We start from the raw sequence: 22,967 nt of genomic DNA, 5'->3' as shown, positions 1-22,967 counted from the left end.
ACATCTCAAAAATAAGACTAGTGAAATCTTCTCAAGTCCTCCTACCAAATGAAAGAATTCAGCAAGTTCGCACTGTGTGTTGCATTTATTTATTGAGCATATATTTACTGTGCCAATATTTTCTATGTCAAACAATATGAGAGAAAATTAAAGGCGTAGGACATAGTCCCTATCATCACAGAGCTTGCAGTCTAGTTAGGGTACAGTGGGAAGTAAACATGTATTTTCTCTAAAAAATGTATGGAAGTGTTCTGAAGAGGTTTTGAAAGGATGTCAGAGATGTCAGGGAGAAGCACTTAATCTAGGAAATTTATTCTGAAAACAATGGAGTAAATAGGTCTAGGTTCAGAGACCAAATTAAGCGTCATTTAAATGGGTCACGTTGAAACAACTATTTAAAAAAAAATCAAATTTATCTAATCCTAGTAACCTTCCTGATCAATGGTGTTGAGCTGTAAGTCAAAACACCTCTGTGGGAACAGGACATAATTAAACGCTACTTATTAAGTGAATTTTATTCTCTGTCCACATGAGCCTGTAAGACAGCTTCTTCAATAACAAAGGAGAAATATTTTTTGTAAACATTTGGCATCACTCAACATAAGACATCTGTGCATACTTCTGTATGAAAATAAAATGTTTTTAATTGATAGTTTTATATTTAAACACCTCTGGTGGCCTAAATAGTTTAAAAATAGCACATTGAGATTATGTTGTCAGTACTTGTCTACTGTAGATCATACAATAAAACAAGATGAAATAATTTCTAATATATAGAACAGAGATAATAAGCATGACTTCTCATTTTCTCTTCATCCTAAGATATTGGGAAAGCCTACCTTTTCTAGCTACCTGTAGTGAAAGCTGCTTTATTGTATAATTAGAAACAAGTTATTTCAGGGGTCAATGTTTCTAAATTCCTATGATGTAGACAAATCTACTCACTGAGCATCAGAATACGTGTTATTCTTTACAAATATCAAATATCAAAGCAGTTTCAGAAGTATGGAAAGTCTGTGATGATCTCTAAATTTTTAGTGGACTCCCTTATGTCTTAATTATGTTAGAGCACATTTGTACTGAATGGTTACCTAGGAAATTACCAAAATTAAGAACATAAAAATAAAGGCCCCATACTTTGTACCAAGAAATGTATTTTCACATTGGTATAGCTTTTCTTAACTCAAGGTGGAAAGCTTGCACCTGAGTTGCAAACTGCCACAGACATATCTGACCTTTGACTTACCTTGGGTGCCTCAGGCACTTGGTACCTATATAGTATACGGAGAATGCAGCTGCCTTTCTGAGCCAAGAAAGTTAGGTCTACAATGATAAAAGTGAGTGAGGAGTTAAGACAATTTTCTGAGTAATTCAGACCAAGTCAGTCTGTCCCTAGTTGTCATCAAAATTAATTACTTTAACTTAATTACTTTCAGAAAAGTCAACCATGTCTGTGTGGTCTTCCCTTCTGGTAAATGTAAATGTATGCTAGTCTTACTAGAATTTTCTAAGTTACTCTTCAATATCAGTTTTGAGTGTGTTGCCTTTTTGGGCTAGGCTGCATTATGTTCCCCCAAAGACGTCCATGCCTTAATCTAGGATGTATGGATATGTTATGTTGTATAGCAGGTGAAGCCTTGCAGATGTGACTAATTAAGGATCTAATGATGTAACAAGTACCCTGGATTATTCAGGTGGGCCCAATGCAATCACTAGCTTACTTATAAGCAGGAAGCAGAAGACTCAATGTTAGTAGTAGGGGAAGAAGCAAGAGGTAGGAATTACAGCGTCCAGAAGCTAAAAGAAAAGAAAAAAGGCAAAATGAACTGTACGTCAGAACCTCCAGAAAGAGCCAGCCCTGCTGACACCATGACTTTAATACCGCCAGACTGACTTGGGGTTTCTTACCTCCAACTGTAAGGTAATAAAATTATGTTCTTTTAAGTCAGTACATTTGTGGTAATTTGTTATACCAGTAATAGGAAACTATCACACCTGAATGTTGCGGTTATTCAAGAGTAATGTATGTTAAAGTGAAAGAATGAATTTAAAATCAAATAATTAATATAACAGAGTACCATGGGAATAGCAGTACGTTTCACCATAGCCTAACTATAACTGTCACGAGAATCACTGAAACAGGAAACAAATGTCCAAGGGGGTTCCCCAAACCTCCCATTAATTTTTAGGTTGATCCCTCTTGAGGGGGTATAAAAATAAAGATGGGATTTTGCTCCCTGCAAGAGAGATAAGAAGAAATATGTGAGTTCAACACTTAATATTTACTGTTTTTATGGCACAAAGTGGGAAAAGCTGAAAATGTCAATGTGCATTTGATCATTTTCTCTCTGGGTCAGGTCAGAACTTAAGAGTCATGTTTTTGACAAATTCTATGTAATCAAACAGTTTGCAGTGTGATTCTTTGTATTTTCAAATGTTGCAAGTGTGTCTTGCATTACTAGAAAAAATGCAGCTCATTCAGATGAAATAAACTTAATGTGAGGAATTTAAGAGGCTTCTTAAAAATTCCCCTCTTGTTAATCAGTTATTACTAAAGTTGAAGTTCCAGGGTGTTATTAGCAACATTTCTAAACTTAGTTTTTATTTATGAAATACTATTTTTTAATACAAGTTAGGAACTGAATTTGTGACATTCCAAAATTTGCTCTAAAAGTGCTGTTTATACTGTTTAAACTTTAAGTACACAAGGGAATATAGAATAAAAATTAATTTATTCTCAGAGTCATAGATTACCTCTTCTCTTTAAACGAATCATGATAGCAGCTTGGTGGTGCTACTAACACAGGCATTAAACCAGTACAAGGATTCTTGTTAAAGAACATTGAGTGTTTTTCACACACATGTTTATGAACATATACTTACGTATACATAACAAAAAATAATTCACCTTTTTATGACATTCAATGTGAATTAAACCCTGAGTCATTATGTAGCTCATTGGTTTGTAAACCTGAAATCATCAGAATTGAAAATTTTTGCTGTTTTGCTTTTATAAAAGGATTATTACGGAAATTCAAGACACACACTTCAGAGAGCGTACTATAATATTCAGTATTCCAGCTTGAACAACTTTCAATTCATCGCTTATCTTTATCTATTTCTCTCTTCTAAATATACCCAGCCCACTAGGTACCTGGTTTCCACACCAGATATATTGAATTTTAGTCTAATTACTTCAGAATTCTTCAGCTGATACTGATAATCATTCAGATTTAAGAATTACTTCTCCACCCCCCCCAAACTTTAATCTTTTCACTTATTTCATTTTTAGTTTTTTTCAATTATTTTGTTAACCACATGATTGTTCTTTATTTAATTTCTCCTTGTGAATACCAAATCTAAAAATTCTTTAGGTGGGATAACAAATAGAACCTATTAGAAATTTTCTATGCTTTGTAGTTTGATACTGAGTGTCAGCTCTTCTACTAAATAATTGACGTCTTATATTTGAATAGAAGTCATTAAAGTGATTTAAGCAACAAGTTACTTTAAAATTTAAATTTGAAATTTAGAACAATAAACTTCATATTTAATTACCGGTTTCTTAAAAATGCAAGAGCTTGTCTAAATTAGAGCCATTTTCGTTGTGACATTTCAGGTCAATTTCTTATCAAGTCATAGTTTCCTGTGGCCCAAGGAGATATAGAGACAGTGGTGCAGATGTTTCAGAACTTCTCCAGTTTGGCAAAGCTTAAGTGTTAGATCTAATCAGGAGCTCTGTTCAGTGAACCAACAGGAAGACTACATGAGGCAGCATGGCGAATGCCCTTCCCTTGGGTTCCCTGTAACTAACCAAGGGAAAGGCTATCTTACAGATCCATACAAATCCATTGTGAAGAATCTTAACCTCTCTACCTGTGTAGGAGAGAGGAGCAAAATCCCTCCCTCCCTCAGCTGAATGCATACCTACTGTACTTATGGCCATGTCTGAAGTATCTTCCACTGAATCAGATGAGGTAACTCAATCACCAGAGTAATCTTATGTTCAGACATTCTCCACCTAAAATCATTGAATGGCCAGCCTGTCTCACTGCTTAATGTTCCAGAGATAACATGGTCTCTTTTCCACCTTAAGGCCCACACCTATACCATTGTCCCCATATACCTCTTTTCCTCTGTGTTCTAGTGGCTGTCCTCCATATGCATTTTAAATTATACGAGTGGTTAGAGATAAAGCACACTTAGCCAGCTGGAGGAAAATGAGTAGAAATTCTAGGTAAAGACTGGAAAAATGTGTATACATTCCTCTTCCTTGATATAGTTTTCTGAAAACAATAAGCTGGGGTTTGAAGATGAGGTTTACTCTCTTCATTTCTCTCCCTATAATGGCAAAGTGAGTTAAACCTGAGGTTATGGGTTCTCTGCTTATATTTTCTGTTTCTGCACCCTACCTTCCCTGCAAGACAGGAAGAGTCCATGGCATTATTCCTCTGAGAAATCTTTGTCATTCAGAGAGAAAATATCTAATAATGTGGTCAGAAAGATTGTTGCTTCCCTCATTTTAAAAGCACAAAAGCAAAATACACAATCTTTCCTGTTCTCTGCTTCTCTCGAGACTACAGCATTCTCTGGCTTGTCACTTCATGATAATTGACAAGTTGCTCTATATTTTCACCTTTAATTTCTTATTGGCAATTTGCCTTAGAATTGCAGAGCAAACATGTTTTCTTAATCCCCATCTAATGTATTTTTTTTAAAAATCTGTTATTCAACATCTTTTAAATATTTGTTGCATAATAAGGTAGTACAAAATGAAGTTTAGGGGCTGTACTCTTGAATGAAGCTACTAGAGATGTCACTATGACTCAATCAAATCAGATGTTTCACTATCCACCTTCCCTAAAAGCTGCAAATGCTTGGCCTTCAAATGTCCTAGTATTGACGCATGTGCATGTAGTCAATACTCAAAGTTGTGGCTTCATGGTTTTATTAAAAATTATCAGGTTTCCTTTATAATACTATGGAATCTCTTTATAGTCTAAAACAGAATTATTTTATCTAATCCACGATCTTAAGCACTAGACCTGTGCGCATTTTTACTCATTGTTATAAGAATTAGGGAGCATCGTTTCCATTTCTTTTAGTCAGAATTTTATACTAAAGCTTCTCTAATATGGATAAAAAATTCTCAAATTTTGTGAATGTATTTTTTATTTCTACATTTATATATCATGATGTCTTTTGCTATTTCTCAGGCATAATATGCTTATCAAGTTTTAGTAAATACTGAGTTACATTTCAACTTTTTACACCATTTTAATGTGTATATGTCGCTTATCCTTCTTAGTAATTTTGAGATAATAGTGAAAACTCATTGTAAACCAAAGCTATCAACTCCATTAAAATAGTTAGATTTCTCCCTATCTGTTCCAATGCTGATAAAGTTTTAATTCTGTGTGACTTTAGAAAAGTTTCAAACTCTATGAACCTCAATTTTCTTGTCTGAATAGTGGGATAATATACATCTTTTAGGATATCTGAGGATTAAATGATGCGACAGGTAAACTTACCTGGCATACCTTCTAATATATCATTTTCTCTCGTAAGTGATTTATCCCTTCCCCTCTCAATCTCTGGCTCCTGCACTTTCAACATATCAGTGCAGCATTGATATGTTCATTTGGCATAGAAATAACAAAAAACAGGGTAGAAAGAGGCTTAGATCTAGAGCCTTATCCCCTACATTTTCCTCTGCGAGTAACTTCAATGTGGCATATATTGTATTCTAATTGTTAAGGGCTTTTATTTCTATCAATTTGTCAACATTAATATTACTGCTAATGATGATGATAATTACTGACACTCAGTGCAGTTCATGTAATCCTCACAACAACTCTGAGAGGCACTATTAATATCTACAAAGTGTGGCTAAGACGTTTGTCTAAGAGTCCAGATAGATAATAAGCCAAGGGCCCCAGGTCGTCTGACTATGGAAGCTGACTCTGAAATATGCTACCCTTGTTCCTATTGTTCTCTTTATACAACACAACACAGAGAAGAGCTCACCCTTTGGCGCCATGCTGCCTGGGGTGAAATCCTGATGTTGCCATTTTCCTATCTGAGATCTTGAGTCTCTAACCTTCTCTATAACTCAGTTTACACTACATCTGTAAAATAAGAGTCGCATATATATATATATAATATATATATATATAAATGAGGTGATATATTAAAGTGTTTTGTACAATATAAGTGAGGAATAAAAGTTAGCTGTTTCTTTTATTAGTTAGAAGCACCGTTGTCCTTTCTTCTGCCTCTATGTCCTCTCTAAGGAATTCATTGAGTTTGGAGGAGAAGAGTCTTTCCTTCCTCTGTGATGCTTAGAAAAAGTTAACACTAACCAAAGAAGCCTGCAACCCAAAATAACCTTCATTCAGATACTGGATTTTCCTCTAAATATCCTTACCCCATTCATGACTTTATACAGTGTGCACATCCCAATATGGCTACAATATACTAAAGTGAATTCAGGTATTTAGCAGGGCATATCTGTTTGTTAATAATGATATTCTCATCATGGAGATTATCTTAAAAGTTCAGATTTTTATAGCGAATTATTCACATTTAACCCCTGTAAGTTCTACATAGAAGCAAAATCTTTTAAGGTCCTCTCTTGTTGATGTAACACTGGCCTACCTTAAACATTTTTAATAAAATTTACGTTTGAAAAAATGGAAAGCTGAGACCTTGATATGTCTAGCAAAAGCTGATAAGCACATTTTCTGAATTGATAGTATATGTCAAAGGAGAAAAAAGTTACTAGGTTTATAGACCTATAAAGTCTGAAGAATAACTGGTGAATTATGAATTTAACAAATGTGGCTGGCTATGTGAATTTGGGCAATTCTATAGAATATGTATTTCTTTGATAATTTAGGTGTCGAGAACTAAAACAAAATTATAAAACTAAAAATATCAACCCTTTTTTAAGGTTCTCCTGGAAAACTAGGTCTGCCCTGCTCCTAACCTCTCTTGATTTACTCAGATGTCCATTACGAATCATGATTAAGATGCAATGTTCTCCTTTTTCCTGTTAAGAAAATTGTTATCCCCACTGAGCTTTTATGTTTTGCTCTATATCCTAAATAGTTTGTGGAATCATCCAGAAAGATATTCTCATTCCATCTCACTTGGGCTTCTATTTCTAAATCACGAGCAACATATTAACCCCATGACACACATATTTTAAAGTAATGTTTCCAATCAGCTTCCCTATCACTTTTATCTGTGTCCTGATAGTAGCCTAATATTTGATAGCTCATTTCCCCTCACACCCAAACTAAATCCAATATTAACTCAGTGACCACTTTAATTCCAAATTTGAGACACCTGATTTGAGTCTCCAATTTAAGAGAATAGATACCTCACTAGTTTTATTTCTAAAAACATGCAGAGAAATTATACACATACACTTGAACAAATGTGTTTAAGCTCTCATATTTTATTTGTATAAATACCCTCCAAAATCAAAACCTAGGACTTCTACTTGTTTGTCTCTGTGATAAACAGAATCATTTCTATATTAAGAATTTTACTCTTACCTAAAATGTTTATGAATCCAAGTGTTAATCTCTAATGTTGATAAATGTTTCGACAGCCTTCTAGTGAGCATTGCTGAGGCTGTGCAGAGTATCTTTGAGGAACTAAATTGAAGCCACACATTGCTTTATCAGCTAAAACTTCTAGGTGATAACAGCTTGTCTTTCTTGATTGAACTTCTGGTTTACGTCATCGAAAAGGAGAGTCTCTTCCCTCGCTTTCTCCTCTGTTAAATGTTTAAACATCAACCAGCTCTACTTTCAGAAATTCCATTTCTTGCCCGTACATTTCATGCTCCCTTTTTTCATGGCAATGGACTCTACGCTGGTGCAATGCCAGCATCTGATGTTGCTTCTCTATCTACTGCCCTGATTTATTTACTACCATCTGGTTTCCATCACAGCCCAGTCATTCTCACTGAAGGAATTAAATTGTCAAACATAAGAAATTGGGTAGAAGGCAGAGGTTAATTATAAAGGAGGAAACTATTTACACATAAATGTAGTTCTCTTTTCTCTGCCCATAGAATTTTCATTACCTTTAATGGGACTAACAGACCTGTTGAGTGGCAAATAGACTTACAATATTAAATCTTGATAAACAGCAGTAATGGAAAATGAAATTTTGGTGAATACTATTCAGTAGAGTCTAGTAAGTTGTTTCATTTTTTTAAATACATCTGTATTTAACAAGGATTGTTTAAATCTCAGTATTAAAGGTTTACAAATACACTTTTTAAAAGACATTAAATATACCTGATTTATTTCTCTGTTTCTAAATTTGATTTATCTGGTTGCAATAAGGAATAAGATTTATTACTTCCTTAGGATTGTCAGGTACCATTTAAATATTGCACACTATTATTTTATGGCCATGGTGGATTACTGTTTTCTTTCTAATGTGTGACATAGGTTTATGCATCCTCATTCAGTTGGTTTACTCAAGTTATGGTGCCTTGCATTTTGAAAAATGTGCTGACATCTTTTACATTATAAATGATCTTTATTGAATTCTTACGTTTTCACTAAAATTCTCAGTAAGACTAAGTAGAAATAGCAAACCTGTTGAATGTATTGTTTCAGCTAGTGAAAGGTCCAACTTTATCTGTGGTGATTAGATGTGGATATGTAAAACGACTAGAATAGAAGGGAATACAATGTGTGGGTGGATGAAAGAGAAAGAAAGAGATGCTACTTTAGAAATAGGAAGTCAGGGCAGCTGAGATATCTCAAAAATCAGTACTTAATCATAAATGTATATACTATAAATAATTATACTATGCTATATTATAGTACAATAATTATTAGAATTTTCCTTTCCTGAAAACAGTTGTCAGTTAAGTTGAACAAGATCAGATGCATTAACTGCCTGCTTTGTATCTATTCACTTTTTAGTCATCATACTTAATACCTCTATTGGATGACATAATATTTGAAGTTAAACTTGAATGGCTCAAAATTATACAACTAATTACCTTCATCTTCAATTACAGTGCCTAATTGACACAGCTCTGTTAGCATGACCCCTGGTGGCAGAGGAGCAGCAGGCATGTCCTCAAGCTCTTACGAGCTATCTAATTAGTGCGTTTTGGTTAGAAATATCAAACAGGCTGTATTTGAGATGAGGTGATGCATATTCAGCCCAGGGCCTCTTGCTGAATGCTTGAGGCTGAGAAATTAAACGACTTATATTTGTAGTTATTAAATATTTTTTTTTTCTAGCTCCATATCATACACATGTGAAAAGAATAAAAGAATATTATATACATTAATTATATCAAGAAGACTGGTATTTGAGGGGATAAGCATACCAGAATTTCAGGGGTTGTATCACTTCCATTTCTCACTGCCAAATACCAGATATCTGTTCCATCCACCCTAGGCAAGAACGTACAATGTTGTTATGAATCGAAGAGGTCGAGAGTAGAAATGTTCAGTAAAGATCATAACGACCACCATAATTGCCTTGAAAGTAGTGAGTCTAGATAATCCAAACAGTATTCAAAAGGCAGAAGTTCTACAGGTATCTACAAAATATAATTACATGAATGTGCACATATATGTATAAATGTCTTCATTTTAATCATAACTTTTAGATAACCGAAATAATATTGGCAATTGCAGAGAGGAAGGCAACTGAATTTATAAAGGAATTTTTCTAAAAAGTAGCCAGGGCTTAATATTTGAATGAACCGTACTTAAAAAATATATTGGAGCACCAAAACAGAGAAAATGCGTTTAAGATTCAATATGTTTAGCCAGTATTCATTCAATTATTCAAAGAAAAAAAAAATAGAGGACTTATTTTGTATTTTGTAAGTTTTAGCCATATAGATAGGAAATTATATATAGGTAATACTTAAAAAAAATTCTTCTGTTAGCTTCCTGACTAATGCTTTTGGAAAGTTTAAACCTTTTGTAGAAATGAGTTAATGGTATCATATTTTCTCTAACTAAAATCCCAAAACAAAAGATGCTTAGGAAATCATTCCCACTTCCTCCCAAGTTCAATGAATTACTTAATACCACTGTTTTATCAAGTATATTGCTCATTGTTCCTCACTCAAGGAATAGATGAAGTCATGTTTGTCTCAACTTCCTTGGTTTTGAAATGCCTAATTCTTGATTTTAATATGAAATTTAAGTTACAGTAAAAGTTATACTTGAAAGGAGAGTATGAATCTGGCTGTGAGAGATATTTAAACATATAAATTATAAATATATTTGTATATATGAGTGATATTGGGCATTCTTATAACCCAGTTTTAATTCAAATTAAGTTTAATTACTTCATCTGTAAAAGGGAATGTTGATATTACACTACTGGCAGGCTTCTGAAGGATTATTTAAGATAAAACACAGGCTAAGCCCTCAGGCATATTATTAGTAATATCATAGGCAATGTCATGTAAATGTATATATATTTTAATGGATAACAATAATTTGAGTCAATGTCAAAATCATTCTCAAATGCTTTATTTTTTCTTCTCAGCAGCCTCAAGTTGTCATCTCAATATTTAGTATGTTAAAAGCCCCCAGGTGATTAGGGTATCCTCTGCTCCTATATCATCTGGTATGTCTCTCAAATACTATCACTACCTTAATCTTATCACACTATATTATGCCTGTGTATCCCTAGATTGGTCTTACCTCATTTTATTATGTTTGTTAATATAACTTTCTGTTTATGTGAGTTTCAAGGGAAACGATCATGTCCTATTCATCTTAATATATTCCGTACCTATATATACTTCGATAAATGTCGAATTAAAAAATGAAGAAAAGAATGAAAGGATGATTTGAAAATGTCTCCATCTTTTATAGAATTCTCATTGTAGAGGCGATAATTGGACTTTTTATTATTGTACATCTGAGACAATTGAGGCTTAGTGATGGATCCAAGAATACACTGAGATTTTTTAAATTACAAATGGTCCATTCTGAATTTTTTATATATATTGCGACTATATAAAATAATGTGGTAAGATACAGGTATGTAGGTAGAGAAGTGGATTATAGAAACTACATTTTCTTATGCTTTCTTATTTTAGTTTTTGTAGAAAAAAATCACAGTATAGAAATATTTTGACTTTAGGTATAGATTCATATTCAAAGAAATTTTCAAAATCACCTCTTGGCTTCAGCCTTTTTATTAGGTGGTTTTTTCTTTGTGGCCTCAGCATTTTTTAATGGACTAGAAGGACAGAAAGATATAAAGTTCTCATTTGGCATGAGAAAAAGTATAATATTATATTAATATTATACTAAATTGAGAAGCATCATTGCCATATCTGATCAATCTTCTGCTTTGTCCACATGGAAATTTAAAAAAAAAAAAAGCACTTTGGAAAAAAATACTTTCAATACAGTTCAGATCTTGTAAGTTTGAAAGGAGTAAACAGGGTGACAATTTTAATACAAATTAAGTAATTACAAAAGAATGATATTTTTTAAGGGGGAAATAAGTATAGTGCTAGATGAGTTTAATAGCCATTATCTCAACCTAGAGGTTTTGTTAATCTGTAAAATATATAACTATCATATACAAATAGCATATAAATTATAGGATAATCTTATGTAGGGAATTAATTTCAAGTAGTTAAACTTGACATTTTAACTATAAGATCCTGTTTCTTCATGCAACGAAATGAAATTGTAGCTTAAAATGTGAATAACATACTTATCCAAATTAGCAGAACACTTCATATAATTTGCTCTTCCCTCAGTTCCTTCCATTGTGATTGTTTTCGTCTCAGAACATAAATTGATCCAAGTTCACATGGGGTGTCTGATGAGCCTTTTACACTGCAAAGCTTTTTCGATCTTTGCATTTCACTTTGAATATTTTTAACAAATTCTGCATATTTATATACGACAAGCTGCCATTTGTTCACATTTCTATAACCCTCTATATTATGGAGCTAAATCGGTAATATTTTTCCTTAATATTCAAAACATTGAACATTTTCCCTTAAGGTAGCAGAGTACTTTATCATCAGACAAATAAACCAATCACCAAAGAAACTAAATGTGCATGACTGTTTGACTTTTAATTTATCTCTAAATTTTACTTTTATTGGCCTTTTACCTTTTACATTTTTCACTTTTCCTCAGTTTTCAATAAAAATTCAAAAGGACTTTCTATTTCTAGGCATGATGTTAGGCACTGGGTATGGAGTGAGATGAAGGCAGATTGGGGAGAAAAGTGTGCCAGCTCTAAGGGAGGCATATCCCTTCTTGGAGTATCCTGCTCTAAAGAGGGAAGTCAGATACTTTTTTTAAAAATACAATGAGACAGTATTTCTAAAAAATGGTAGTGCAGTTCATAAGTATAGTAAGCGAAACAACTAACTGCTTTGAGGGGTATAACCTTATCTTCCTAAAGAAGGTGACTTTGAATAGGATTGTAAATGATAAGAACACAAAACAAAGTGTAGCTCATTTTAGGATCTGCAGTTTTGCTTTTGTTCTTCATATTTTCCTTTTCTTGATAAAGTCAAGAATAAAATATTTTGCAAGCAAAATAGTCCTCCAACAAGGAAATTCATAGATTTCTTCCAGACTAATGAAGTCCTCTAATGGTCATCTCCCTGTAGGAGTATATTCACTCAGGGATGGCCAGTTTCATAAAATAATCTTGATAGTCACATTACTCAAATCTCTTTATGTGAAAAGAATTTTCACAAATTTATAGGAAGAAAACTCTTTTGAATGCTGAAATATTTACAGCAGTGCTAACTTTAAAGATGCTAGTTTTTAGAACCAAGAATCAGAATGAAAATCTTTCTTGGCCTTTTACTGCCTACATGCCATACTATTTTTCAATTTGTCATCTCTAAAGTATGAATATAACTAACAAAGGATTTAGATACCTAAATTTTACCATTATATTCCAAGGTAACTTGAAAGCTAAATGAAGTGTTTGCTATACTGAATAAGCCTTTTTAATATGAAGAAATACACAATAAAAGAAAATGTCAATTGCTCATCTCATCAAATCATTTTTCATAAAAAGATAATTTCTTTGGTATTTTTGGGCTCTTGGGCTAAATATCTTCTCATTAGACATTTTCTGGTTTTCACAAGCAAGTAAAATTCTATGCATGGCTTCCGAAATCAGGTTTTTATAATACATATAATCATTATTCATTCTGTCATTTGCATTGTAAAAGTGATAATAAGTCAGCGTTTATTCATAGTTCTGTTTCACAGACTATTTTGCTTCAATTAAAACATTAAGTGGCAGTAAAACTCCTGTGTTTACTTCTAATATTATGAAAACCTTTATGATGTTCTAGGCATGGGCTGAGGAAAACACGACATCGGTGGCTTTAGAGCTTAGATGTCTGTTATTGCTTTAGTGGGTTAACGTATTTCGTGAGAACATTTCCACTGGTCAAACTGCACTACAGGAAGCCAGTATCTATGTGGGAGTTTTAGGGGTTCAATAGCTTGGAGACTGATAATAAGGGAAAAGTATGTTTTTCTTTTATAATAAGAATGTGTCTCAGTAAGAGCCAGCCAGAAGGTCAGAGCAAACCTGAGGTGTGGATCCATTATAAGAACTGAAAAACAGTTATTAAACCCAGTGTTCTTTCTGTAAGTTTATTTTTGCAGATAGTTTGAAGAATGGATTAAAAGAAAAATCCACATAATTTAACTGATGATATTCTCCATGCCACTTATTAATCTAAGTGTTTTCAGCCATACAAATTGCTTTGGACATCACTCAAGTATACATATCAACTTATGATACAGTTAATTGTCCACTAACTCATCTCATCTGTTTATTAAACACACAGGCATTGAGCACTACCCACTCGCTAGGTATTTTGCCAAGTACTAAAGATGATTAAAATAAGTACTTGCACTTAAACTGCCCACAGTCTAGTAAGACAGATGAGTACACAGTCAGCTTCTTAGAAATGAAGTATGAGATGGTGATTTTGTTTGCAAAGCAAATTTTGTAAGTTCTTGCCTGGAAGCAGTACTCAATTTTGTAAGAGGAAAATGGCAGAGAGGTTAAGGATCCAAAATGTTTCAGAAGTTTAATATGTGATAGTTATGTTATCACGCAGGTCATAGTATTTTCAATTTAAACTAAAATTTCTATATTTTCAAATGAGTTTTTTAATTTCCACACACATAGATTGTTGTTCTGTGTGTTCATCTTTTTGTTACTGAGTTTCAGCTTCAGCTGTCATGAAAGAACATGGTCTGTAGGATTTTAATCTTTTGAAATTAAGGCTTTTTGATATAAATCTGGTCAACTTTAATAACCTTGTGCATGAAAATAGTATGTATATGTTCTCCAATGTCTCCCTTCAACTTTGTTTTGCTTCCTCTCCATTCTAGCATCCTCTTCTAAACGACACTAAAACACATTGTGTGGTCACCCGTGATCTCTTCATTGCAAGTGCAATGCACAATTCTGTCTCCATTTTGCTTGACTTACCAGCAACAGTAACACAAACTTTCTCTCTTTTAACCACTGGTTTCACTCAACTTCTGGATTTCCACTCTCTAACTTTGCTTCATAGTTTATAGCAGCTCCTTTTCACTCTCTTTTGCTAGTTTATTTTCATCTCCCAATCTCTAAGAGTTGAAGGCCTGAGAATCCTTGGGCCTCTTATCTTTTCTAAACACACTCACTCCTTTGAGGTCACCTTAACTTTACCACTCATGTTCTAATAATCTGTCTTTTCAACCTTCATATGTATTCATATTCTAACCATTTCTTGCTGCCTCCACTAACTCTTCTCTAGTCCAAACCATATTCATCTCTTTTCTAGATTGCTGCAGTAGTCTTTTTAATTGTTTCTCTGGTTTTGACTAACTGCCTTCAGCCTCTTCTCAACATTCAACATTCAACTGACAAGTGGTCTTGTCAGTTTTTACTCAGGATTCTCCATTGGCTTTCCATCTTACGTGTAGTCAAAGCCAATGTCTCCAACTCCTACAATAACCTACTTGGCTTTAGAAGATGTATGTGTGTCTTCAGGACTCTCTGACCTCCTTTCCCACCTTTCTCTCTGATTCAATCTACTCTACACAAACTGGACCTCCTGCTGATTTTTTTTTTTACCATTCTGGTTTCCTCACTAACTTTGCTGTCCATCTTGCCTTAGTAATGATGTGCCTCACTCTGATATTTAAATTTGCAACCGCTCCCAGACATTTCTTATACCCTTTTGCTGATTTTTTGTTACCACTTATTATCTAAAATGCAATTTAATAATTAATATTTATCTCCACTATAATATGCAGGAATTTTGTGGGCTTTTTTTTTTTTTGCTTCTGTATTCTAACTGGTGCCAGCACATAGTAGGTACTTGATAAATATTTGTGAAAAGAATGAACAAATGAATGTTGTATCTAGCTTTGAGCTATATACTGGAAACTTTGATGCTTCTCAAAGAAGCAAAATGACAGATTAGACTGCAGAAAGTTATAAAGAGTATTGTGGGCAACAACATCTGTGGAAGAGAAGGGAAGAAAGCGAGAATGGGCAAACAGAAGATGGATTGCAATTCATCTCAACGAATGTCCCAGCTAACACCCTAGGAAGCCATTTTGCCTGGTGCCTAAGAAACCAGGCCTTTAAACTATACAGCCACCAGTCACTGGGTACAGGCTGCCCTTATGTGAGATGTAGGCAGCATCACCAACTTAGGGCACATTCAAAGTGAGATGAGAACTGGGGCCGACAGTAGTGAGCCCAGAAGCTGGGTGAAAAGTTCTCTTAATCCTGAAAGAGGATCTCTCAGGTGTCCATCACACTTCCAAGTATGCTGTAGCATTGGGAATATTTCTACGTCCTCAAAGGCTCTTCCTTCTAAGAACTATATAGTTCCGGCAGCTCCTTAAAATTCTTACTCAGATGCCACCTACTCAAAGAGGCCTAACCTTTATTGTAAATTGAAATATGCCCTCCCACACACAAACACTCACAGACCCATGTCTTCTAACATAGCATATTATTCGCTTGATTACATACTTAGTATTTACTGCCTGTCTCCTTGAACTAGTTAGATGTACTCTAAGGGGACAGAGATTTTTGACTTGTTTACTGAAAAATTAATGAACACCTAAAGCACTGCATATACTTTCCAAATACTTATGGAATAAATGAATTTCAGGCTTCTGACTGAGCTGACTTTGTGATACTTTTACTATTTGGATTTCTGGAGAGTGATGATAGCTCATTTGGTTTCACTGATGTACAGGGTAAGGAGAAGCAGAGCCTGAATGCCTCTGACAAGCCTGCACGGCAGCCCAATGACAAGATACTCCAGGGCCATCTTTTACAATAACTAGGAAACAACCTAGAAAAAATTAATCTCGCCTATTAGGATACCTGCCAACTTGCAGGCACAAACCTGGTTTCTTGAGAGGTAAAGTAGCTCTAACGTCTTTCCGTTTTCAGGGCGAGTATCGCTCCATATTATCTCAGGGGTGAGGAGATTTGGGCTAGGCTTAGAGGCTAAGGAATAGTCTTAATATCAAGTGGTATCTACTTACAGCTTTTGCCCCGAGTTAATTCAGAGAAGATGCAATGGAACATTTTGCCACCAGAGGGCACTGTGGTACCTCTTTATGATGTTCCGCTTCCTATGTAGGCTTGCGAGAAGCTTGGAGACAAAAGCTTTAAAAACCCTAAAGAGTAATAATATGCTGATGTCGTTAATGACCTATCATATTTTCAACAATCTAAAAGTCCACCCTCCCAAGCACCCTTATAGATTGTTGGTGGGAGCATTAATTTGCTTTGATTCTCAAGGAGAGAAATTTGGCAATATATTTAAAAGTTATAAATGCATTAAACTTTGATCTTCCTCCACAGACTCATAAGAATGTATCCTACCAATGTAATTCTTAGATACTAGTTTAGATGTGCAAACTTAAAAATATATATGTAGCCTTCTAATAATAGCAAAATATAAATTTGGAAATATAAATTATGGTGTAGCAGAAAAATACAGAAAGACAGCTGAATATAATGAAGAACCTGTTTATTTAGCAATAGAAAGTCCTTTAAGTGACTTTAGGTAAATAAAAGCAAGGCCCGTAATAGCTATTTTTTTTAAGTAGGGGTGAAGAATAATTGTATTTGCAGAAGTTTCGCAAGGACACACAGATACCAGTAAACGTGGTCTTGCTGAGAGTGGCGAATGGAGAGGATGGAGGCAAGGGTGGGAAGAAGACTTGACCCTGTGTGCCAGTTCCTGAGGCTTAGTTTGTGCAAATGTGTTACCTACTTGCAAAACAACATTTTCTTTGCATTCCAGGGAAAGTGCTTTTAATTAATTCTTGAGAAAATGTTGGCAATTCACTGGTTTATCATTCAAATACATCAGAACTATGGAGGTATTAGTGGTCATATTTACCTAGTTGGTTTTTAAGTTGTTCATTACTTGAAATAAATTAGGAAGAGTCATTCTGGAGGCTTTGAAATGAAGGAGGCAAATTTTCTAGGGAGGCCGATCCAGGGAAAAGTTACAGTTGCTTAGGTTTTTCTTTTGGATCGCTTCTTCAGTTTTCTTGACTCTCTATAATAGTCTGATTCCCCACTTTGTACTATTGGTCGTGAATTGATCTGCCCTCTGAGCAAAGAAGGAATGAGTTATTGAAACTTTGCCTTACTTTGTAACAGAATTATTCTGGCAATAAATACTCATTTCTTAAAGTTTGTTGAATATCTACTACGAACCTGTCAATGAACCACTTTTTAGGATACAAATGTGTTAGACAGAACTTTTCCCTTCCCTGAGGAGTTCACTGTCTGATAAGAAGGTAGCAGGATCTAACTGCTTTGCAGAGTAACATGTGCCATGGGAAACCAAACAGGGGATGATCTCCTTTTCCTGAGAGAGAATGGAGAGAGACTTCATATCATTTTATGGATTTTAAAATGAATAGGAATTGTTTGGCAAACAGGGGTTGGAATGAGTGGAGAAGAGAAAAATATCCTTAAGCAGAAAGGAAAACACTTGTGAAAGTCATATATTTCAAAATGTATGGCCATTAGAACAAGTACTAGGGAATTTAGTGTGACTAGAGTATTTGTGTTGATTTGTTTTTTTCTGCATTTTGAGAGAAATTACTGCCACTGTTGCTATTATTATTAAGCAAGTAGTAGTAGTATGTTCTCTAGGTGTATTATGCCATTTAATCCTAACAATAAAACTAAAATATTTGTTATATCCAGGGTGTAGATAATGAGACTAAAAAAATATAAAAGTTAAGTATTTTGTCTAGAGTTATTCATGTAGGTAGAGCTAGGACCCTAATCAACTTCTGATTTCAAATCCCAAGCTCCAGAGTATGAAGCTGGGTCTCTTCTATTCTTTCAGATTCGCACTTTACTTTTCTCCATCCTATTTTCTAATGCCAGAAATTACCCTGGATGTAGTTCATCAATATTATTCCTTGTGCTTGGGACCAATGTAGTTCATCTCATAGGTAGTATAGGCAGAAAACCAGAGAGAAAGGAGAATATTTGAGTGTTATATCTTAGGGCTCTTCCATCCTGTCGTCTTGTGCTTCCTGGGACTCCCAAGCAAAGATCACTGCTAATCTCCAGGAGACTCTCTCAACATCTCTGACTCCCGGATGGCAGTAACTAACTGCTTTCTGCCACTGGAGGTTCAGATGGCTCCACCACACCTTCCCTTGTCATTTCACTACATACAACCTACCGTTTTGTAAATAGTTCTCTGTTAAACTCTCCTCAAATTATCTTTATTTGAAAGTGCCATCTGCTTTTAGTGGGCACCAGATCAACATTTAAGAAGCGATTGTTATTATCTGAGTGAGGGCTGATAAAAGTCTATTCTGGGAGTAGCATAGAAATGAAGGGGGATAAAAAGGATTCCAAAATGTTGTGAGAGAAACCTGAATTGTAAAAGGGGGCTGCAAGGAAAGGACAATATTCTTTCTTAAGGTTCAATTTTATAAAAGGATTCAAGTGGACCTTTATGGTACTTCTCAGATTACACAGCACAGGCAGGGGAGAGGGGGAGGCGGGAAGGGGGGACTACATTATTAACAGCAAAATGGAACAAACAGGGGGTGAAAGTCTACCTGGGCTGAGCACATGGAGCCACATCATTCAGAGAAGGGCTGCCAAGGACCTGCTGGTGATTCAACAAGTGATTAGAAAGAAGTACGTCCTATAACAAAAAGAGGTTAGCCTGGCAAGGGGATCATGTAGTGGAGGGTATCGACATGCCCCGTCTTGGTTCTGAAGATCCAGGTAGGCATTGAGCATCAGGAGGAATGTAGCAAATGGAATCCCTACTATGAGATTAAGTTTAAAGTCAAACTCTGGCTCCTTGGGAAGGGACAAAGGCCAAGGCAAAACAAGTGCTGGCTGGACGAATTTCAAGACTGCGTATTGCTACATCTCCTTAAACCACCCTATTGTGCACCAGAGTAGAGCAAGGCTGAGCACTGGAGGTCAAGTGGCTCAAATCATGGGGAGTGAAAGGCCCTAACACATTTCATTCTCATAGGCAGCCCAGCTCTGAAGTTTCTGCCACGCCTATGCTTTGGTGAAAATGTCTGTTTTCCTCTTATGTTCTGAAGCAGCGTCGCTCTGGTGCATTTGAGGAAACGTCAGTGTTCATCCATGTCTCTCAAGTTGAAGAATATAAAATAGGGCAGGCATAAAAATAATGGAACTGCATTATTAAATTCTGTTTCCTATGAGATTCCTTTTCATGGGAGGAAAAAAACAAGGAATTCAGAAAATATTTTCGACATTGCTTTCTAGGGTTTAAACATGTATTTTGATTTACAGTCTGTTAGCACAATATAGAAAATAGCTTCTTAAATTAACACATCAATTACTTAAGCCAAATGGATAGGAATGATTGCACTAAAATAATAAATAACCTTTTATACGGAATGTTTTACAGGAGATAAAATATAGATGGTCTCTTTGACTTATACAGGTGCTATATTAATCACTGAGGTGTAAATTATAGAGGTGAAGAGTTTACACTTTCCTTTGCGTTGAGCATTCTGATAAATGAGTGCCTGATGTGACAAGAAAAGATGACATAATGAATATCTTATTATGCTCGAAGGAACATGAAAAAAATGACTGACACTGAATTTTGTTACAGGTAGGAATAAAAAGCAAGCAGTTCCTGGCCTATGATACTCCAGTTAGGGGTGTCGATTGACAGCATGTTGGCACCAGCATTGAGGGAAGTGATGGGCTTCAGCTCCAGGTGAGTTCTCTTCTTCAAGACACAACATGTGCATCTTTCAAACTCTTCCCACAGAGTTCATAAAGAAACTCTATCAAGCCTTTCACCTTTCAAAATATTGGGCTAATGCATTTTTTTAAAATATTATAGTTTTTAAATTCTATGGTGCTTTAAAATCAATGCATTTTTTTTCTTTTTTCTTTCAACTTTAATGATAGAATAGGTAACTATAAATGAGTTTCCTTTTGAAATGAGTGTCACAATACCCGCATTACAAATAGAGTGAAAGATGAATCTTCACACAGTGTTTGGGAGTAGGGAGGGAAGGTATTTACAGAAGTGACCAAAGTGTGAACTCAGAGTCATTAAGCATTATAGAATTACTCATTGTTCCATAACCTTCTTAACAGCAGGCACTAAAGGCTAAGTGACCCTTAAGGATCCAAGATTTTGTCACTTCCAGAGTTATGCAATTAGAGCAGGCAGATAATTCCATAACTCAAAAAGCTCCTTGATTTCTGGTTTTCAAATTATAGGAGATCAGAAGGAATAGTCAAATACATTTATTTGCTGAGAGAATTCTAATTATGATCCTTCCTGTGTCTGTACCATCAGGAATCCGTAAGACAAGATGTATACATCGCCTAGAGATATTAATATGAAATTTCTGTGTGCTGAATAGAGTAATAAGCCATAGATTTAGGAAATATAACGTATGTTAAACAACTTAATTTTTAAAAATCATATTTTTATATTTTGCAAGACCTAGATACTAGTCCTACACACAGGTCTTATTGTAATTTACATAGAATCTCTGCCTTCCACAAATTCAAAGATGAATAAAAAAGATAAGCTAATCAAGACAACTAAGGCAAGTGCTATAAAAAGGACATAAGGAACATGCAGTAAGTATAGTCTGTTTATCGAATATGCTAATACTTCCTTTTGACTTAGCAATACTATATTTAGTGATTTAATGTAAGACAATAATTGGATGTCTAAAAAGATTTAAACAAAAATGTTTCTCATAGTCTGTTTCAATAGCAGTGAAAATGATAATCAGCCCAAATAATCAGAATTTATGGCTTTAATCAAATAATGTATTTCTATTGAACTATTAAAATAAATGTTTTAGAAGAATACTTATAACATGGAAAAAGGAGCAGGTGTATTTTTAAATTTTAAAAAGCAGGTTAAAAAATGTCTTTACCGGGTAACATTTGTGTGTTTATGGAAAAAAAGATAGAAGGAAAGAGACCTATATCATGATTTTCATTGTTTTTACTTTTAAATTACTCTTTTGTCCCCTGATGTTTCACAAACATTTTTACAATAATCAGAAAAATAAAATTTAATTTTGAACATTAAATCTTCAGATTTTTTATAAGATAAAAATAGGTTTGAAGAATAAAGTCATGAAAAAATAGTCACCATATTTTCCAGAGAGATTAAAAACCATATTACAAAACAATTGGAGTAAAATCCTATATACGTATAAAAATAATGACATCTTTACATAGGTTAGTTTATTTATTTACACTAGGAAAACATAGAAAACTTTTTTATGTGAGAGTTTGGGAGAGTGAAGATAATTTCTATTTAGTAAATATGTAAAGGCCCCAAAGAAGGGATGAAGTTTGAGCAGGGTCTTGAAAGCTTAATATACAAAAATGGGCTTTCATCATTATTGACAACAACTAAAGTTGGCCTGTCGAAATGGATAAATTTACATATTACATTCTCTTATATTCCATTTTTCATTTTGTAGAAAATCATAGCATAAGTGCTACACATTGTGTAAATTTGAATATTAATACACTTCTTTAAAACTTAGGCCAAGTAATCAATGTAATATACTAAATGCTGTCTTTTATCATACATTTCATAAATATTGCTTCATTTTAAATAAAAATTACATCTTTGTATAAGTAATTACAACATGAAAATATTCTTCAAACCTTTGAAAGTTGTTTCATCACCATATTCTTCTACAGTTCTTAATTTTTCCTGGCTATAGTGATATACACATAAGTTGTACATTTACTTATTAAAAGTAAATGTACAACTTGTGTCTGTACCATCAGGAATCCGTAAGACAATCCGTAAGAGGTATAGACTTCTCTATACTTCTCTTCTCCATCAACCGTGGGTTTCTAAAGTCCATCCTTTACCCTTTTTATTCTTACCTTATATTCTTCTTGAATAATCACACTGACACCCATGGCTTTGATAGTCCCAAATGTGTGTGTATGTGTGTGTGTGTTTGTGCATGTGTGCACGTGCCTGTGTGTATATGTAAATAAACCTGCATTCTAATTATTCACAAGCTTAGTATACCAAATGGACCCACAGGTATGATACTCACCTAGGTTATATTTCCTACCTCATTCCTTTAGATTCCTCTTTAATGAATTTGTCTAAGGAGCTGCCCATACTGACTGAGCAGGCCTGAATTATCCATAACAAACAGGAGAAAAGGATAACTTTATGAATAATTTTATTGGGATATTAATTATAACAATAATTACAATTATTTTTCTTCCTTTTTCTGTCATAAGTTAATTTAGTCTTGGTAATTCTTTATCATTCTAATTTCTTTGCTTTTCCTGAGCTAACATCAAGTGGAAACCATAAGAATGGCAGAGAAAAACATGTACAATGGTGGTTTAGAGTTGTCAACATTAATAGATAC

At 34.4% G+C, this 22,967-nt stretch overlaps 1 protein-coding gene across 39 annotated transcripts in view; it reads left to right on the top strand.

Moving 5' to 3' along the window:
- The window catches only part of PTPRD (protein tyrosine phosphatase receptor type D), a 1,934,582-nt gene that overhangs the window by 542,396 nt on the left and 1,369,219 nt on the right, over nt 1–22,967 (top strand). For all 39 annotated transcript variants that reach the window (XM_036238646.1, XM_036238649.1, XM_036238671.1 and 36 more), the window contains one exon: nt 20,189–20,296. The gene's annotated coding sequence lies outside the window, so the exon portion shown is untranslated. The remainder of the gene's footprint in view (nt 1–20,188; nt 20,297–22,967) is intronic.

This window comes from Rousettus aegyptiacus, unplaced genomic scaffold (genome assembly GCF_014176215.1).
Source record: "Rousettus aegyptiacus isolate mRouAeg1 unplaced genomic scaffold, mRouAeg1.p scaffold_m13_p_3, whole genome shotgun sequence".
Lineage (NCBI taxonomy): Eukaryota > Metazoa > Chordata > Mammalia > Chiroptera > Pteropodidae > Rousettus > Rousettus aegyptiacus.
The sequence above is the reverse complement of the archived record's forward strand: the minus strand, read 5'-3'. Positions and strand labels throughout refer to the sequence as shown.